The 19,356-nt window shown below is 37.9% G+C and overlaps 1 pseudogene; it reads left to right on the top strand.

Annotated features, from left to right (window-relative positions):
* Window positions 1-10,878: 10,878 nt before the first annotated feature.
* The window catches only part of LOC122095768, a 75,187-nt pseudogene continuing 66,709 nt past the window's right edge, over window positions 10,879-19,356 (top strand).

Here is a 19,356-nt window from a genome sequence, read left to right as displayed (position 1 = left end):
CTCTTGGAAAAAACTATATTAAGTGAATTCAGCCAGGCCCAAAGAAACATAATAGGTCCCATGGTTTCCCTTATTTGCAATAACTAGTACATGTATAGGATAAGCAGAAAAGGTCAAAAGCTCTGTACATAGGACCAGATAAGATGATGTTAAGCAAAATGGACACTTTCTGAGCTTCTTTTGCTCAAGGTGATCACTCTATCACTTGAGCCACAGTGCCATTTTTGACTTTTTTGAGTAGTTAATTGGAGATAAGAGTCTCAAAGAGTTAACTGCCTAGACAGGCTGTAAATCATGATTCCCAGATCTCAGCCTCCTGAGTAGCTAGGATTACAGGCATGAGTCATCTGCACCCAGCTGATTATTCCTTTAAAACGATACCTGAGAGAGTGTGGATACTCCACATGCACATGCAAGTTTTAGAATTGTTTAATTGGGAATGTGGAATGGGAATGGGAAGAAAATTTTTGGAATTATTAGAAATGTGTTTCTTCCAATGGATCTTTCTCCCTCCTCCTCTCCTCTTTCTCTCTTTCTCTCTCCCTCCCTCCCTCCCCTCCTTCCTCCTCCCTCTCTCTCATTCCTTCCTTCCTTCCTTCTTCCTTCCTTCCCTCCTTCCTTCATCCCTGCCTTCCTTTCTTTCTTTCTTTCTTCCTTCCTTTATTTCTTTCTTCCTTCCTTCCTTCCTTTCTTTCTTTCTTTCTTTCTTTCTTTCTTTCTTTCTTTCTCTCTCTCTCTCTTTCTTTCTTCCTTTCTTTCTTTCGTTCTTTCTCTCTCTCTGTGCCTCTGCCTCTGTCTCTCTGTCCATCTCTCTCCTCTCTCTCTCTCTTTCTCTTTCTTTTTGCAAGTCCTGAGGCTTGAACTCAGGGTCTGAGCACTGCCCCTGAGCATCTTTTGCTCACGGCTCTACCACGTGAGCCACAGTGTTACTTCCAGCTTTTTCTGTGTATGTGGTACTGAGCCATTGAACCGAGGGTTTCACGCATGCTAGGCAAGCACACTACCACTGAGCCACATTCCCAGCCCTCTTTGCTTTCTTTTTTTTTTTTTTTTTTTTTTGGTGAGTGGACAGCCCTTTTTCACTTTTTCAAAAAGGCCACAGAGATGAAATGCTGGAAGTATTAGAGAAATTATTAGAGAAAATGCTGGGTAGAAAGAGTGCTCCAAATGGGAAATGCTTTGATGAACCCCATGACCTTTCAGGGTTACTAAGGAAATTCTTGTAGCAGGCTTTTTTTTTTGCTTCCCCGCCCCCCCCCCCCATCAGTGAAATAGTCAGCAAATGAAGCAATGCATCTGAGCATGCTCAAGTGCTAGGAAAACAAATCTGCTGTTTAAAGGACTTCTCTAATAAGAAGCAGAAGACAGATGACAGAGCTGGGTTGTGTTCTGTTCCCTTGGGGGACATTCTTTGGTGATGAACTTTTCCAAGAGCCCAGGGCTCATAAACTTCTCACCTCAGGAGCTCCTGCCAAGCCTGTGGACATTAAAAACCAGACACAGAGCAGAGACCAGTCCCACTGGCTCAGCCAGGTCTACCCTCCTTTAGCGATGGGGAAGAGACTGCAGGGCAACAAATACAGATCCAGTGTGATTTAGGGACTTTTTAAACACCTTTAAGTCTAAAGAACTTGTGACTATTCCTGAAGAAATAACCCCAACTTCTTTCATGATATGAAATTACTATAATTTAAAAAACCGCACCATTTTCCCTACTGAGGAATCAATATTATTTCAATTAGTTTAAATATGTCTTTATTCTGGCAAAAAAAAAAACCCTCAATGTCAATAAAATGTGACATGCTAGGTGGGAAAGTTGAAATATAGAAATAAAAATGTAAGTAAAACTACTACAGTCTGACTACAGGGTACATGAATGCAGGGCTTCCAAGATGTATTAATTTACCATTCCCTTGTAAGTCTCTACTCTACTAAAATTGCTGCCATCTGTTTTTATGGGTACAGTTAGTGCTAGAGTTTGGGTTTGGAGTCATTTAGTTTGCTTTTTTTTCTCCCACTACCCTCCTAGCTTTGCATATCAAGAAAATCCAATTAGGTTAATGTAGAGAGTTGCCTGTTTGAGAAAGTTTATGATGCTCAACCATTAAGGAGTATGTCTTATATGAGATTCATCTAACCACAGACCAAGTTCTCTAAGCAACAAAAGAAAAGACTGATGAAATTCAAGGAAGATTCTGGAAGGATGACTCAATGGATTGTTAAAGCTACTAAGTGATTCACTATTGTAGTTAGGAGGTAACTCTTCCCTTCAAAGTTCATGGATACCATGGAACAAGTTCAGGTTTTATACAAACAAGAGGTTCTATTTGCTCTGGAATAAAAGATCTTATATCTCAAGTCCTAGAAAAGAATGGTGTGAAACATGCTCTCAGGAAAAACAACAACAAAAAAGACACCATGCTTCTGTTTAGCCATGCTGTGAATAAATTAAAGGTTTTATACCATTGGTAAAAAGAGTTTTAACCAAGTTGTTTATTTTAGAGACTGGAAATTTGATGATGCGGGAGGTGGAGAGCATGATGTGACTCATCCTTTCTGGCGTTTATTTCTTCCTCTGATTCTTTTTACTCTCTCTCCTACCCAGCATCTTATAAATTGAAAAAATTCTTATTTGTATTGCAGTGGTTCTTATTTTTTAATCTCTGTATAAAAATTTGAGCATCTTTCTTGCTTTGACCATTGAAAGAAATAAGAGTTCCATTTCTGTCTGCTTTGCTTAACTTTTCTTTTCGACTTTTGTGTAGGACTTCTGTTTGCAAGAGAGCTATAGCTTTGGGTCATTTTAACTACTTTATACCTACAAGTGATCCCTAGATACCTATGTATCTTAATGCTCAGACATTTACTTATAGTTTGATAGTTTTAAAATATTTAATTATATTAAGGAGAGAAATATCAAGTACTAAATTTTTGTTTTTGCTTTAGTTTTTTTTTAAATAGTAGCCAAAGTTAAATGTATTGAAAAGGGATGGGGGTAGAAAAGTAGTGTCATGGCTTGTTTATTTAGAAATATTATTTACATTAAACTCCCTTTCCTGTGAATAAAACAAGAAAAGAAAATGCAGGAGAGGTCAAGTTCAAAGTGAAGTTGGGTTGCTTTCATATTTGTCTTTTGTTTTTGTTATTATTTCTTAATTAGAGAAGTAACATAATTGCAGCAACACCTTGACAAGCGTTCCCTTAAGTCACACAATTCCTAAGACCCACGAACCTCTCTTCTTCCCTCTGCCCCACCAGTCCCTCCCTCTCTCCTCCTTCCTCCCTCTCTCTTTGTCTCTCCTGGTACAATGGCTTGGGTATAGACTCTTAGCTTTTTCACTCATGGCTGGCACTCTAACACTTGAATCACAGTTCTACTGCCTGTTTTTTGTGGTTAATTATCAAGAATGTCATAGACTTTGATGCCTGGGCTAACTTTGAACTTTGATTTTCACAATCTCAACCTCCTGAGTAGCTAGGATGATTGGCTTGAGTCACCAGGGTCCAGCTAGATTTATATATTTATGTATGTATTTATTTATTGGAATTCCATACAATTTTATCTGAACCCTAGTTATGGAACTCAAATATTAGGATTGTGGTAAATTGGGTCTGAGGCAGTGCTTTCTCCCCTTATATCCACAGAATTTATGTCTGTATTATGCATTTTGAATATTTGATATCTTGAATGCTAAGATGCTCGTTCCTATAGTTCTAAGATCTCGGTCTTCAGGCTCTGTCTCAGAATCCAGGCTACCATCTCTAGTTTAGGCTTTAGAATTTTATATAAATATAATTTTAATCAAGAATAGTTAATACTGTATCTTTTTCCATTTATTGTTTTATTTTTTGTGCTGGAACTGTAGCACGAACTCAGAGTTTTATCACTCAAGCCTAGCACTCTATCACTTGAGGCACATCTTTACTTCCAAATATTTTGGTAGGGAATTAGAGATAAGAGTCTCATGGACTTTCCTAACAGGGATGGCTTTGAAGTGGGATCCTTGGATTTCAGTCTCTTGAGTAGCTAGGATTACAGGCATGAGTCACCGAGGCTTGGCCTTATTATTTATTTTTATTATGAGGGGACCTTTTTTTTAAAAAGTTACAAAAAAGTTTCAATTCAACATGGCTGTTCATTAGTTCAATGCATCTAGATCAACATCATCTAGTACTGTATTCTTTTGTCCTTAATTATTTAATTTGCAGAATATGACGTTGCAAAGGAAAGTCTACTGAAACTGGACATGCAATTCATGGAGGCACTTCCTGTGGCTGAGATATAAATAGGAGAACATCTTTTGTGAACCACTGTGATAGCTTGCACACTTCAAAGCCACTTTCTTTGAGAAAGCTTGGTGATGAAAGTTCTAAACAAAACTGAGGCCAAACGGCCTGGGGCAAGCTGAATTAGGGAACAAGGATTTTAGGGGTTTCATTAAAAGTAAAATTGCAAGCTGGGCTCTGGTGGCTCATGCCTGTAATCCTAACTACTCAGGAGGCTGAGATCTGAGGATCACGGTTCAAAGCCAGCCCGGGCAGGAAAGACTGTAGGACTCTTATCTCCAATAAACCACCAGAAAACCAGAAGTGGCGCTGTAGCTCAAGTGGTAGAGTGCTCACCTTGAGCTGAAGAGCTGAAGGACAGCACCCAGGCCCAAAGTTCAAGCCCCACGACGGACAAAAAAAAAAGTAAAATTGCAGTTTCAGTGCTTGCCCTAATGAAGGTGTTAAAGAAAGCTTAGCCACTATCACTATATTTTTATATTTTATTTATTGCTTCTGTTTTATATTATAGACATTTATATTTTGCTTTACATATAATCAGAGGCTTACTATTGTTCAATTTTTCATGATCGGCTCTAATGTCATATTGACAGGAATCATTTTATCTAAAGGAAAAGGAAGAGAATGCATGTCTTTTCTACCCCCACTCTGTCCTGCTGCCTGCCAGTCCTGGTGTGCGGTCCCTGAGCATTTTTCCTTCTTCTTATTTCTCTCCTCTCCTCTCCCCCTGCTCTCTCTTTCTTTTTGTTTCTTTCTTCCTTGCCAGTCCTGGGGCTTAATGCTGGACACTATCCCTGAGCTTCTTTTGCTCAAGGATAGTGCTCCACCACTTGAGCCACAGCGCCACTTCCAGCTTTTTCTGTGTATGTGGTACTGAGGAATCAAACCCAGAGCTTCCTGCAGGCTAAGCGAGCACTCTACCACTTAAGCACCAGCTCCACTTCTGGATATTTAGTGGTTAATTGGACATAAGTTTCTCTGACTTGTCTGCCTAGGTGGACCTGTGATCCTCAGATCTCAGCCTTCTGAATAGCAAGGATTACAAGCATGAGCCATAAGTACCCAGCTAACATAAAGAATTTAAACCATTAATTAATTATGAAGAACCAATCATAAGGTTATCTCTATATGATAATAGTGCGACCGTGACACTTCCCTTTCCTTCCCTTCTTTATTTTCTCTTCATTTCCCCTCCTTTCTTTTCCCTTCTTCCTTTCCCTCCTCTCCCTGACTCTGATCTCCACAGTAAAACAACATGACCACCTAGTGCCTTCTCATACAAGCAGCATATTTACAGTGAACCACAGACTGCATCTTTCTAAAAGATTTATTTTAGCCAAGCATCCACGGTTCAACCCTGTAATCTTATTACTCAGGAAGCTGAGATCTAAGGATTAAGTTTCCAATGCCAGCCCTGGTGGGAAAAATCCATGAGACTCATATCCAACAAGCCACCAAAATGGTGAAAATAGATGTGTAACTTAAGTGATAGAGTGCCAGACTTGAGCACAAATCTAAGAACATGAAGCCCTGATTTCAAGCCCCAGTACTGGAACAAAAGTATCTTTCAGTTAAGACTGATTTATTTCTATATATATATATATAATAGATTATTATATTTCTTTATAATTACAAAATATTTATAGTTTATTTTGCAGTATATTTATCATAGATTATATCTATATTATATTAATATTATATCTGTAGTAATTATATTCTTATGTATCTATATTATATTATTAATTACATTATGGATTGTATCTATAATATCAATATTATATCTATATATGTCATAAGTTATATCTATGATATATAATAGTATATAACATATACTATATATTATACATGATAAATAACACTATATAATCTATATCAGATTATATCTATAATATATAATTTATATCATAGCTTATATATGGCATAAAATAATATAGATTTTATCTATGATATTTAATATATTATAGATTATCATAGATTATATCTATGATATATTATAGTATAATTGTGTATACATAGTATATACTATAATATATATAATATATAACATGAGAGAGCTTTTTTGCAAAGATAATACTTTTTGTTATTTAAAGCTTCAGTGTTTCAAAAAATCATGTGTTTCTTGGGGCTGGGACTGTGGCTCAGTGGTAGAGTGCTTGCCTTGCTTGCCTGAGGCCCTGGGTTCGATTCTTCAGTACCACATAAGCAAAAAGAAAAAAAACCAGAAGTGGTGCTGTGGCTCAAGTGGTAGAGCGCTAGCCTTGAACTGAAGAGCTGAGGGACAGCACCCAGGCCCAGAGTTCAGGCCCATTACCGGACCCCCAAAAAAAGAAAAATCATGTGCTTCTTTAACTACAGGCATATAGTAATAATAATAATATTTAATTTTGTAATGAAAACCTGGTGAGGTGAGAATTGGGAGTCAGTGGAATGCTTTACATTGTTCTTAGGAATGGAAGTTGCAACATCATTAAGTTCTAGAAACATGGTTCTCACTATTGGCCAAAGGGAAAATGCGTGTAAGATGTTCACTAAAAATATCTACAAGAATGTTTATAGAGCACTATTCAGAACAGCTAGGAATTAAGTACCACCCAAATATCAATTACATTACAATGGATGAGTAGAAAAATTACATAAATGAATAGTACACTGCAATCAGATTATATAAACCACCAGAACACACAGCAATATAGGTGATCTCAGAAATTTAACTTTGAACAAAACAAGGGCTGATGATGTAGTGATGTTTATATATGACTAAAAAACTGACCAAGCTCTTTTATTGGGACCTTATGCCTATAATCCTACCAACTCAAGAGGCTGAGGTCTGAGGATGTGTGTGAAGCCAGTCTGGGAAGAAATGTCCATGAAACTTTTTTTTCTGATTGTTTGCTTTTTTTCTGCCTAGTCCTGGGGCTTAAACTCTAGTCACTTCACATTTTTTTTCTGTGATTAATTGGAACTAAGGGTCTCACAGACTTCGCTGCCTGGGGCTGGTTTTGAACCATGAGCCTCAAAGCTTAGCCTCCTGAGTACCTACCATGTACTTGGCTCCGTAAAACTTATCTTAAGTACCATAAAAGTCAGAAATGGAGCTATGACATGGCAATCAATGAAAAAAAACAATAAAGAAGGGGAATTTTCTTACAATGAGAGGGTCAACTTTAGCCAGAAGCTGGTGGTTTATACCTGTAATCCTAGCTACTTAGGAGGCTGAGCTCAGGATGGCAGTTCAAAGCCTGGACAGTATTAGGCCCTGAGTTCAAGCCACATGAATGACAAAAAGAAAGAAAGGAAGAAAGAAAGAAAGAAAGAAAAAGAAAGAAAGAAAGCGAAAGGAAGAAAGAAAGAAAGAAAGAAAGAGGTCAACTATAATAATATAATTATAATCTTTTCCAGTTGAATATGTTATGAAGGTGTTTAAATAGTTAATAACCATATAAAGATGGGAGCACTATTCTAAGTAGAAATTGTTTACTTTTCTGTGTCTTAACCAGTTTGTGTTTTAAAGATCTACACCACTGACATAATCTACTGTGTGTCACAAGAAGTTATCTTACATGCAATTAACAAGGTTGAATGGTATAAAGGAGAGAAAATCATACTGCAATGAGAGTGGGTTCCTTAAGTATACACCACAACACTGGGCCTGGCTGGAAATGCCTTGGGTAGGAAAGTAAAGTGGTAAGTGATCACAGATGAAAGAGACCTTAGAAACTGACAAATTGGATGGATACCCTGTGCAAAACTACCTAAAGATTAAATAAGATGAAAATAAAACAATAAGAAAGGAATACCGACCATCCTTTTGGCAAGTGAGAATGCCAAGACTGAATAATATTAGGGTTATGTTTGCTAGTAAAACAATGGAGTTTCAAGTTTAGTTTCTTGTGATGTATTAATGTGAATATATTTCTGGACCTGGATTGTTTGTTTTGGCCCTATATAGAAGCACATATTTATTTAGAGAGGTATCAAATAAAACACTTAGGGTGATCAGAGCTTATTAGCAATAAGCTCTAAATGGACTCAGGAAAATTAAAACGTCTGCATCATTTCTATCAATTTTCTCAAATTGTTTAAAATAACCAATTTAAAAAAGATAATATATTGTAAGAAGCAAAATGAATATAATAAAGATCAACTGTGTGTGTGTGTGTGTATATGTGTGTGGGGGTGTAGGGGGTGGGTGGGTGCGCGCACGCGTGCGTGCATGCCTGGGGCTTGAACCTCAGAGGTCTAGGTGCTGTCCTTGAGCTTTCCACCCCATCTTAAGTCTACTGCACCATCACTTGAGCCTGAACTCCATTTCTGGCTTTTTGTTGATTAATTAGAGATGAGTCTCCTGGACTTTTCCCGCCTAAGCTATATATGAACTACAATTCTTAGATTTCAGCCTCTTAGTTAGAATTATAGGTGTGAAACACCTGCACCTAGCTAAAATCAATTATTTTAATTAAACTTGTGCTTTCCATTTGAAACTAATGTACAGCAAGTATATATATATATATTTCAGACAAATGAAATAAATAGCATCAGAAAATAGGAGAATGGGAGAACCAGCTGAACATTCAATAAGGGTCTAATATCCAGAAATGAAGGGTTTATGAAATTATAAGTCAAAGAATTAATAACCCAATAAATAAATGGACAAAAGAACTAAATACAGATTTCTTAAGAAGAGAAGTAAAAAAGGTCAATAAACACATCAGGAAATGCTCAACATCTCTGGTCATGAAGTAAATGCAAATCAGAAAAAGTGAGACTCCATTTCACCCCAGTGAGAATGGTCATCATCAAAATTACAAACAACAAATGCTGGTGAGGATGCATTATTTGTGAGAATATAAACTGGTGTAGAAATTATGGAAGGCAGTTTAGGGATTTTGTTTTTTTGGGGGATCCAGTAGTGGGGCCTGAACTCTGGGCCTGGATGCTATCCCTCAGCTCTTCAGCTCAAGGCTAATGCTCTACCACTTGAGCCACAGCGCCACTTCCGGCTTTTTTCTTTTTGCTTATGTGGTGCTGAGGAATCGAACCCAGGGCCTCAGGCCTGTAAGGCAAGTGCTCTACCACTGAGCCACCTTCCCAGCCCCAGTTTAGGGATTCTTAAAATAACCAACATAGGATTATCCAGCCATACCATTCTTGGGAATCTATTCAAATGTTTACAAGTCATGATATGGTAAAGATATTTGCACACCCATGTTCATTGTTGCATTATTCACTGTAGCCAAGTTAGGAATCAGCCTAGATGCCTTCAAATGGATCAAGAAAATGTGGTATAGATCCACAATGGAATTTAACTCATCCATCAGGAAGAATATTATTGTATCATTTTAAGGAAATGGACGGACAAAATCATGTTAAGAGAAGTAGGTCTAGACCAGAGATACAAGGAACATGTTTTCTTTCACATATGGACGTTAGATTTAAAGTATACACATTTGTGAAAACACATACAGGGTCATAGGCATTTCTATACAAGCTGAATAATTACAGTATAGCATATACACGGGAGGATTGCAGTGGTGTAACTCTTTTGAGTAATTTTTACAATTTAAGAAAATAAATATCAGGAAGATGGAACATGTGTTGTTGGTGAGGAGTGGTGGCAGGATGAAGTCAAGGGAAAGGAGCAAAGGCATGGAGAAAGGAAGAGTGGATAAATACAATCATTATACTCAATGTACATATTTTAAAAGGAGCAAGGTAGATTGAGGTGATATATGAGATTGAAAGAAATGTGATCCCAGCAGTGGCAGAAGCTGGGCAATAAAAATTAAAATGCTTGCTACAGTAAATTTCAAATCTTGCCTGGTAATTAATGTCTGATAGGAAAATATAGCATATGCCTAGAGACTGAATTTACATTTCAATCTTCCATGCCTAACTAGTTAACATATGTGTGTCTGGGCATGTAAACACATGTGTGTGTGTGTGTGTGTGTGTGTGTGTGTGTGTGTGTGTGTGTGTGTGGTGTGCGTGCGCGCATGCTAGTACTGATGCTGAAATGGAGGCTCTGAAATGGAAGCTCAAAGCCAGAGATCTACCAATTGCAGATTTTTCATGGTTAGTTGTACTTATGAGTTTTACAGGAATTTTCTGGACAGTCTGGTTTCATACTCTGAGCCTAACATCTCAACCTCCCGAGGAGGTAGGATTATAGGTATGTGTAACCAGTGTGGAGCTTTAGTAGTCCTTGATATTGACTTATTGACCAAATTTGTTGTGCTTGTTGCTAGTTACCAAACCATAATCTAAATCCACATGGATCCAATGGATGATACTACTTTCTCCAGTTCCCTTTAGACAATTATTAACACATTATCACAGAAATCAGCTTTCACTGACATGAGCATGTGCCATAGGGAGGTCATATCTGGAAAAGATCCTCTGATTTAGAACAGAGAGAATCTGCATAGTCTAAGTGCTCATAGTGTGGACCAGCCCAGATGCCACAAGAGAGTATACATTGACCTTCTGCTTTGTCAGGCGTGGATGCTGAGGAGAGTACATTGGTGAAGCTGGTGGAGTGAGGGGTGAGTCTAAGGCCTAGCTTCCACTTAGATATGATAAGCTATTGCTACCATGTCTAGAGGACATAAAGGGTCCACTCAATGGCCCAAAGATGTTGGATACTCCCAGGTATGGCTCTGCCACCAGCATAGGGTACATCTTGACTTTGCACTTGCTAGCTATAGTCCCAACAAGTCCTCATACATTCATATATGCAAGGAGAGCCTTTAGGCTGGATCTTCCCTTTCTTAGACAAAATGAATCCTTTGTTTTCTTCATCTTGGCTCCAAAGATTTCTTCCATTTCTCCCTCCCCTGTTGGTCTTCCTTCCAGCCCAAGGATGTCATTCCAGTCCCAGTGCTTCCACTTCAGCATGTATAGGTGTGTAGGGTTGCACAGTTAGAGCCTGGTAGTCCAGCCTCTAGTCTAGTCCTGGGGGCATGGGATCATATCCAGGCAGCCACAGATTCCAGTAGGACTACCTGCTAAGTGGAAAGTGACAGTTGTCTATGGTGGCCAAGGGGGTACCCACCTAGCAACCAGCACAGGGCTGCATAGCAGGTAATCATTCACAAGCAGCTTGAATTAGAGGAAAATCTGGTTCAGGATGTCACAATATCAACACAGGACGGTGAGGTATTGGTTCCTTTTTCTGGACACAACTTTTCCCTTTATGCTGTAAGAAAAACAATTCATCTTATAACTCTCTAGTAAAAAAAAAAAAAGAAGAAGTACTTTCTTCCATATTATTCTCCATGCTTCCCAGGTAACCCTGGGGACTATCAGGTGATTGCCACCATGTAAGAGCAGTGTTTAAGGGCTGCAAACTTAGACTTCTTCCATCATCCAGCTAGCCTCTCCTCTTCCCACATTCAGAAAGGATTCTACCCATGTCCACTCTCATTGCTGAAGTTAGGCACACTTCATTTATAGGCAAAGTAAGAGTCGCTATCAAAACACAGTCTCCAAGGGTAGTTTGGAACATCCACATCCTAAATTGTCCTGAAATCTCCATAGTAGACATGTTTTTGCTGCTAACATTTTTGTGCCTGAGCTAGGGATTAAACTCAGGCCCTGAATGCTCCTGAGCTTTTTTTTTTGTTCAGGGATTACAGCCTATCTCTTAAGTCACAGCTCCACATCCAGAATTCTGGTGGTTAATTTGAGATAGGAGTGTGGTGGACATTACTGCATAGGCTGGTTTCCAACTGTAGTGCGTATAGCCTAAGTAGCTAGGATTAGAGGCATAAGCTACCAGTGCCTGGCTGTTGCTACTGTTTTTATGTTACCCATAGTGAGGTCTCAAATAACAATTAACAACTGAGTTCACCATCACTTTTCTTGGTTTCCAAACCCTTGAGAGAGATGACCTCTAATGGAACTTCTTCCTCCATCCCATTTAAGTTTGAAGCTAATCTGTTAAGGCCACAATTCTGACATAAGACCATTTCTCTCATGTGTTTCTAGCCTGCTGTCAGAATGGCTTCTCCCAGAACAAACCTATCCAGACTAGAGAAACCTCCTGTGATATTGTTTGGGGCATTTATTCATACAATTCTAAGGATTCATGATTCCAGTCACAGAAAAAGTAAAAAAAAATCCAAAAGAAGGTGACATTATAATGAATCTTGATAAATAAATACCACCAGGGTATTGAGTACTGCCTCAAAAGATGGCATGAGAATTTCATCCTTTTGGTATTAGAACAGGGTTTGAAGTCTTTGGAGTTGCAAATTTCTAACACCTTTTGGTTCATGTGTTATGTATTACATAACTCTGATAATAGAAAGGGTGTTAGAGTGGAGTGTTTGTCATTATCTATTATATTGCGCACACACACACACACACACACACACACACACACATCTTTCAGTTCCTTTGGTTATCAAAAGATATTCATTCCATTCCTTTATGTTCTTTGTATTTTCTCAGAAATTTCAGGTAAGTGTTCTTTAGAGCTGAGACTCTACATGATTTATATTGTTCTTGGCATCCTGAATAGCTTCCGGGTTTCAGAAAGGACCAAGTGGGCTCAGAAAGACCAGGGGTTGGAAGATGAGAGATGACAGGAGCTGTTATATGTTCATGTGTGCTGATATTTTCAGAGAAGGCGAATGAAGAACCAGCCCATTGCTGATAGGAAGTGCTGCCATCAGAGTTTTTTTTTTTTCTTTTACTCAATGGAAAAGTTGAGAAATCATCTCTCAAATGAGGGAAGTGTCTCATGAGTCAGCTAAATGTGGACAGGTGGTGGCCAGATTCAGAGGGTTTGTGATCTGGTGAGGTAATAAGACCTCTCTCTACACAGCATCTGAAATCACTACCTGTGAATTTAAATCCACTACAAAAGCCACGAGAGCCTCAGTCTCCAGCGCACCTGCTCAGCAAGCTGCAGTGAATGGAAACCCTTCAACTGTGAGAACAGTGCTCTGCCCCTAATAGCCCCACCTAGCCAACTCCTGCTACTTTCCTTAGCCCTGTCCCTCTCTGACTTGCCTAGCCAACAGGAGCCACTTTAATGAGGCTCTGTTCCCTTCCTTCCAGAATGCTTCGTTTTTACCAGGGCTTCACTCCTCTCAATGTCCACTCCCTGTGTGACTTTAGCAAGGCTTCACTCTTTTTCCTATCTTGTAAAATTCAAGATGTACTCATATCATGCTACTCAACTGTTTTGTGGTTAATGTTAATTTCTTTCTTTTTCCCTTCTTTTTTTAAAAAAAATATAATGTCATAACTCGTAGACACATTTGTTTACACCAAAATTGATGAGCTTCTCTGTGGTTTGAATTTAAAACTATTTCCTTTTTTTAACTTTGGCCTGTAGGGCCAGTTATCTCAGAACTGCCTCAAAACAATTTACTTTGGACCTTCCTAGTCAGGCAGTAGGGTCAGATCAGTTTGGTAGATTTTAGGCTCACATCACCACTACTGTTGATAAAAGTTTTTCCTTTTAACAAACAGCAAAATTAATAATTATGTCCTTTAACACAGGTTTACATTAGTTACATTAAATGAAAAAGCAAATAATTTTAGACCATGATAACAATTTTTATCCATTACAATGAAAGTACTTTAAACATGTTTACACACACACACACACTTTTGCACAAAAATTTTAAGGCATGATTTTTTTAAAAAAAATGAAAATCGGGCATAAGTTCTTCAGAATTCTAGTGGCAAAATACATTTTGCCCATTTTATGATCAAACCATGGGCTCAATGCTAGAAAAACAGGCAACACCAAACAAAGTAAAAGTCAAACCTTTAAAACAATTTTAATAATAAGACACACTATCATATTAATTGACCTTTAAGTACTTGTTAAAAGTGTGGGGTTGTATAAAAACCAACCACATGGCCAAGATGGCAAAAAACATGTCAGGATGGTAAGAAAACTTGGTGGAACATTAAGTAAGTAAGCAAAGAGGAAGCAGGCAAACAGGAAGCAGACAAATAGGAATCAGACAAATATATAAACAAAAAGGCAGACAGATCACACAGTAACACAATGTGGATGTACTTGAGGAGAGATAGAAAGTTATAGATAAGAGAATTTAAGCCAGGATGGCTTGCTTTGAGAAGGAATCTAGAGGAGGTTCCCTGAGACCCCGTCTGCACTTCACCTCTCAAGGGCACAAGCAGAAAGGCAAGCAGAAAGAGAGAGAGAGAGAGAGAGAGAGAGGGAGGGAGGGAGGGAGGGAGGGAGGGAGGGAGGGAGGGAGAGGGAGAGGGAGAGGGAGAGGGAGAGGGAGAGGGAGAGGGAGAGGGAGAGGGAGAGGGAGAGGGAGAGGGAGAGGGAGAGGGAGAGGGAGAGGGAGAGGGAGAGGGAGAAGAAGAGAACACATAGTGGATTTCCTTCCATTTTCTCATGCACTCATGGAAATTACATACAGAGAGAGAAACACAAAATCCCGAACATTAAATATACAGGATGGAACTCTGTAATTCCCAATTACATATTGTACTGAAAGGGAAATTACAATTAAATCGAAAATTAGATCATTTTGCAAGGATTCCAAAAAAATTAGTTCTTACACATTCCTTGTTTGTTATCTTGATGTGTTTGTGACTAGTTGGGTCATCTGGTTTGCATTAGGATGAAAACATTATATTATTCTTAAAATCCAAGGGAAAATTACAAGTGTGCAAATGAAAGAGGTATATGTATATTTAGATCAACCTTTATTTTCTTAGTTTTCAAACAATGTCATGGTCCCAAATAATAATGGATTTTGCACATATAAAAAATTGTGTTGATGTATTTCTTTTTTAAAATGTATTTCTTATGAACAGATAAGACGTGTTAAGTGAAATGAACCCCAAGATAGGGACACAGGTTATTTTCCCCCTTACTATTGTTTCTAACATATTTATAATGTACCATGTGATTTTTTTTGTTTCTTTGTATGTTCCTTTCCTATGGTATTACCCCTATTTTCACTGTATTTGATGTCAGTGCCCTGTATCTTGTATATACACTTCTCTAATTTGGGGAGGGGAAGGGAAAAAGCAAAATGCTTAAATAGTGATTCAGGCTGACCCATTGTAACAATGAGATGTACAAGACACTATGTAGAAAAATGAACTTAACAATTTAGGGGGGGAGGGAGGAGGAGTGTAGTTGTAGAGGTGGGAGGGAATGGATGGTAGGGGAAAAACAAAGGAGGAGGCAACAATGCTTGATAAGAAATGTACTCATTACTTTGCTTATGTATCTGTAACACCTATATACAGTATTTTTACAGTAGAAATGTATTAAAATGTATTTCTTAAAAATAGAAATATTTTTAAGTTCTTATGCACATTTCCAATTAGGCAGTTCAGATGATGTAGATATGAAATTTTGTTAGTTAGAATTTTGTGTATATGTGTGGTGGTCATTGGGTTTGAAGTTTGGCCCTGGGTGGTGTCCTCTGTCCCCATCCCCAATTTTTGCTTTTCAAGGTTAGCACCTTCCCACTTGAGTTACATCTTCCAGCTTTTTGGTTTTCAGTTGGAGATAAGAGTCTCTCTCTTTCCTGCCTGAGCTGGTTTTAAATCATGATCCTCAGATCTCAGCCGCTTGAGTAAGTTACCACTTAAATTTATTGTTCTCCTTTTATTAACATATATTTTTATTGTAAAGATACAGTACAGAGGGATTACAGATACATGAGTAAGGTAATGACTGCATTTCCTATGGAGCATTTTTACCCCTTCCATTGTTTTTCCCCTATCATCCCTTCCCTCAGACCTTCCTAACTCTTCCATCCCCTCCCCCACCTCCAAAGATGTAAAGTTCGTTTTCAACATAGTGTCTTGTACATCTCATTGTTACAATGGGTTAACCTGTATCCTTATTTAAGCATTTTGTTTTTTTCCCTTCCCCTACCCAAATTAGAAAAATGTATATATAAGATGCAGGACACCAGAATCAATAGAGTGAAAACAGGGGTTATACCATGGGGGAAGAACATACAAAAGAAATAAAAAAAATCATAAAGTACATTATAAATATGTTTAAAACCATGGCAAGAAAGAAAACACCACGTGTGTACTCTCGGGGTTCATTTTGCTTAACATCATCTTATATGGTCATATGTACATAGCTTCGGACTTCTTCTGCTTGTCCTAGATATATACCAGCTATTGCAAATAACAGAAAACATAGGACCTATGTTCCTTAGCGCCTGGCTTACTTCACTTAATATATTTTTTCCAAGTCTTTCTATTTCCTAACAAATGGGGCAATATCAGTATTTCTGATGGAGGCATAGAATTCCATTATATGTAGATTTATATATGCATGTATATCACATTGTCTTAATCGATTCATCTACTGAGGGGAAACTGGGTTGGTTCCATATCTTAGCTATGGTGAATAATGCTGCAATAAGCATAGTTGTGCTGGTAGCTTTAGCCACTTACATTTAAATCAGGTGATCTACTGAGTGTTTCCCTGTTCTCTTTTGTGAAAATACACCTACCCAACAGCAAAGGTAAAAGAACAAGTTAAAAGTTGTTCTGATACCGCCAACCCAAAGAAGATACATGATATAATTATTTAAATGCTAAGATAAAAAATTTGGAGTTGTTGAAAGACTGAGTTTCTTTAGTCACATTTTGGGAAAAGTGAATCAAATATTCAAAGTATTCCTAAAGAGAATAAAGTAGACCTGTTTTTTAAATAAGGAGTAATGAGAAGGAGAATAGTTTTTGTGTCATTACTGTAGCCTATTTGAAAGAGTTGGAAGGTACAGATGATCAGGTATATTTTCTGCGTAGCAATCACTGAATTCTAAAATTCTTAGTTTTCCTCTGCATTTTCAGTTTGTTCTCAACAGGTGGTTTATTTGAAACATACACCTTGGTACTAGGTGTTTCTGTAGTTATTTTACTTTAATGAAAGTAATTTTAGGTTTTCTAAAGCCAGAAAAGCTAATAATGATGTCATTCTCTGATATCCTTCACCAAGATCTCTACATTTCATTATATTTGTTTAATATGCTATCAGTATATTTATATGCTATAAAGTTTGGTTTTGCTTTTGGTTTTTGGGCTGGTATTGGGGTTTGAAGTCAATACATTGGTCTGTCACAAATGCCAGTCATTAATGGATCATGCCTGTAATTCTGGCTACTGGGAGGCTGAGATCTAAGGATCAAGGTTCAAAGCCAGCCTGGGTAGGAAACATTATGATACTCTTGTCTTCATGACTAAAAGGTGAAGTGTTGTTCAAGTGTCAGAGCACTGGCCTTGAGCAAAGAAGCTAAAGGGTAGCACCTAAAGGATAGTTCCCAAGTCCTGGGTTTAAGTACCTCTACCAACACACAAACCACACACACACACACACACACACACACACACACACACACACACACACACACACACACACACACACACAAAATTTTCTTTCTCCCCAAAGCATGTGGTTCTTTGTTTGTGGGGGGGGTTTCTTTTTTATGTGACCCTGAAATACACTTTGTTTTCTTTTTCATTTAGTTGGTGATTTTTGCACAGGGAGAGCAGATTATTGGTGTTACCTAAGTCCTGGGTGCCAGTGATTCCGCTGGATGACTGAGGTCTGACTTAGTGAGCAATGGGGCACCAGGAAAACTCTACGAAGCAAATGGATGGAAACATGGGAAGATATGCATTCAGGTAATTCTTAAGTCTATCTTCTTCCTCCCAATTGTCTTTCTCTCTCTGTGAGGTGAGTTCTTTTTCTTACCAGGTAAACCTGAACATTGTATGGCTTTGTGTGTATACCCATATGCGAATAAGGGTTTTGTAAAATGTCAGCCATCACAACCTTGCTCTTTTTTCTTCTCTTACTATTAGTGAGTTTGTTGGCAGCTTTCATTGTTCTGAGAAAAATGGAATGTTCTAGATATTTTCATGGGATATTTATAGAATTAGGTCGGAATTTATTGTGTTTTTGCTCTAGTGAATTGAGAAACATCTATGTGAATTTATAGGTAGCCTATAGTTAACTTATTTCTACAGTATGGATGAATTTTTGGATACGATATCTTTATGGAAAACCAAAGACATCTTTAAGTACTTTATCTAAATGAGGCAGAAATTGAGAGCACTTCAAATTTTTCAGTTTTAATCAGAATCTTGTACTAATTTGGCATAAAATATTTTTTAAGTACTGCAATCAATTAATTTCATTTGTAGGAAAAATGACAAAAAGGAATGTCCCTTAGATATAGTGTAAGTTTTTCCTTTTGATTAATTAAGAACATTATGTTTAATTTCAACTAAGTTATTGTGAGAAATACCAAGATATGAGATTCACTTTCTGCCAATAATTAGATTAAATTAGTAGGAAAACTCCTCTGTTTGCAGTAAAAATTGCAATATGATATATAAAGTGTGTGGTCAACACATTTGTGTCGTTGTGTAGTTATAGAATTTTAATAAATTTCTTCAAGCACAAGGAAAAGTTTAAGACATGTTAGAGTTTTACACACAGCAAAGAAAATACCAGGTTGTTTTCAACAAATGTTTTCATTTTTCAATTTGTGTGTGTGTGTGTGTGTGTGTGTGTGTGTGTGTGTGTGTGTTGGTACTTGGTCTTCAACTTAGGGTATTGTGCCATACCAATTTCCAGGGTTTTTTTCTATATGAGTATCATAGACATTGCTGCTTGAAATCCCTTTGAATCTAGAGCCTCAGATCTCAGACTCCTATGTAGCTGGGATTACAGGTGTGAGCCACCAGCATTCTGAGTGATGTTTTTGTCATGTTGTGTGGCAAGTTACCAGAAATTTAATGTTTGCTCACTGAATACCAACTATTGTAGGCTACAAGTTTGAGCTAGTAGTTTGGGTGTGGCTTTTTTGTAGCAGTTGCTCAGTTTCTAGCAGGAGGCCACCAGGCTATAATCTCTCATGAAATGTGTGGACCTCTTCCAAACTTAAAGGATGCCTGGTAGGTTTTAGATCCTCTAGCTGTAAGATTATGGTTTCTGCTGTCTGGACACCTATCATACAGCCACTGTTGTCAGCTCCCAGGTACTCCCATACTTCCTTGACAAACATACCCTCCTTACTGTTTCATTCA

The sequence above is a fragment of the Dipodomys spectabilis genome, unplaced genomic scaffold (genome assembly GCF_019054845.1).
Source record: "Dipodomys spectabilis isolate Male_0828 unplaced genomic scaffold, ASM1905484v1 ptg000361l, whole genome shotgun sequence".
NCBI classification, from domain to species: domain Eukaryota; kingdom Metazoa; phylum Chordata; class Mammalia; order Rodentia; family Heteromyidae; genus Dipodomys; species Dipodomys spectabilis.
This window is presented reverse-complemented; position numbering and strand designations above follow the sequence as displayed.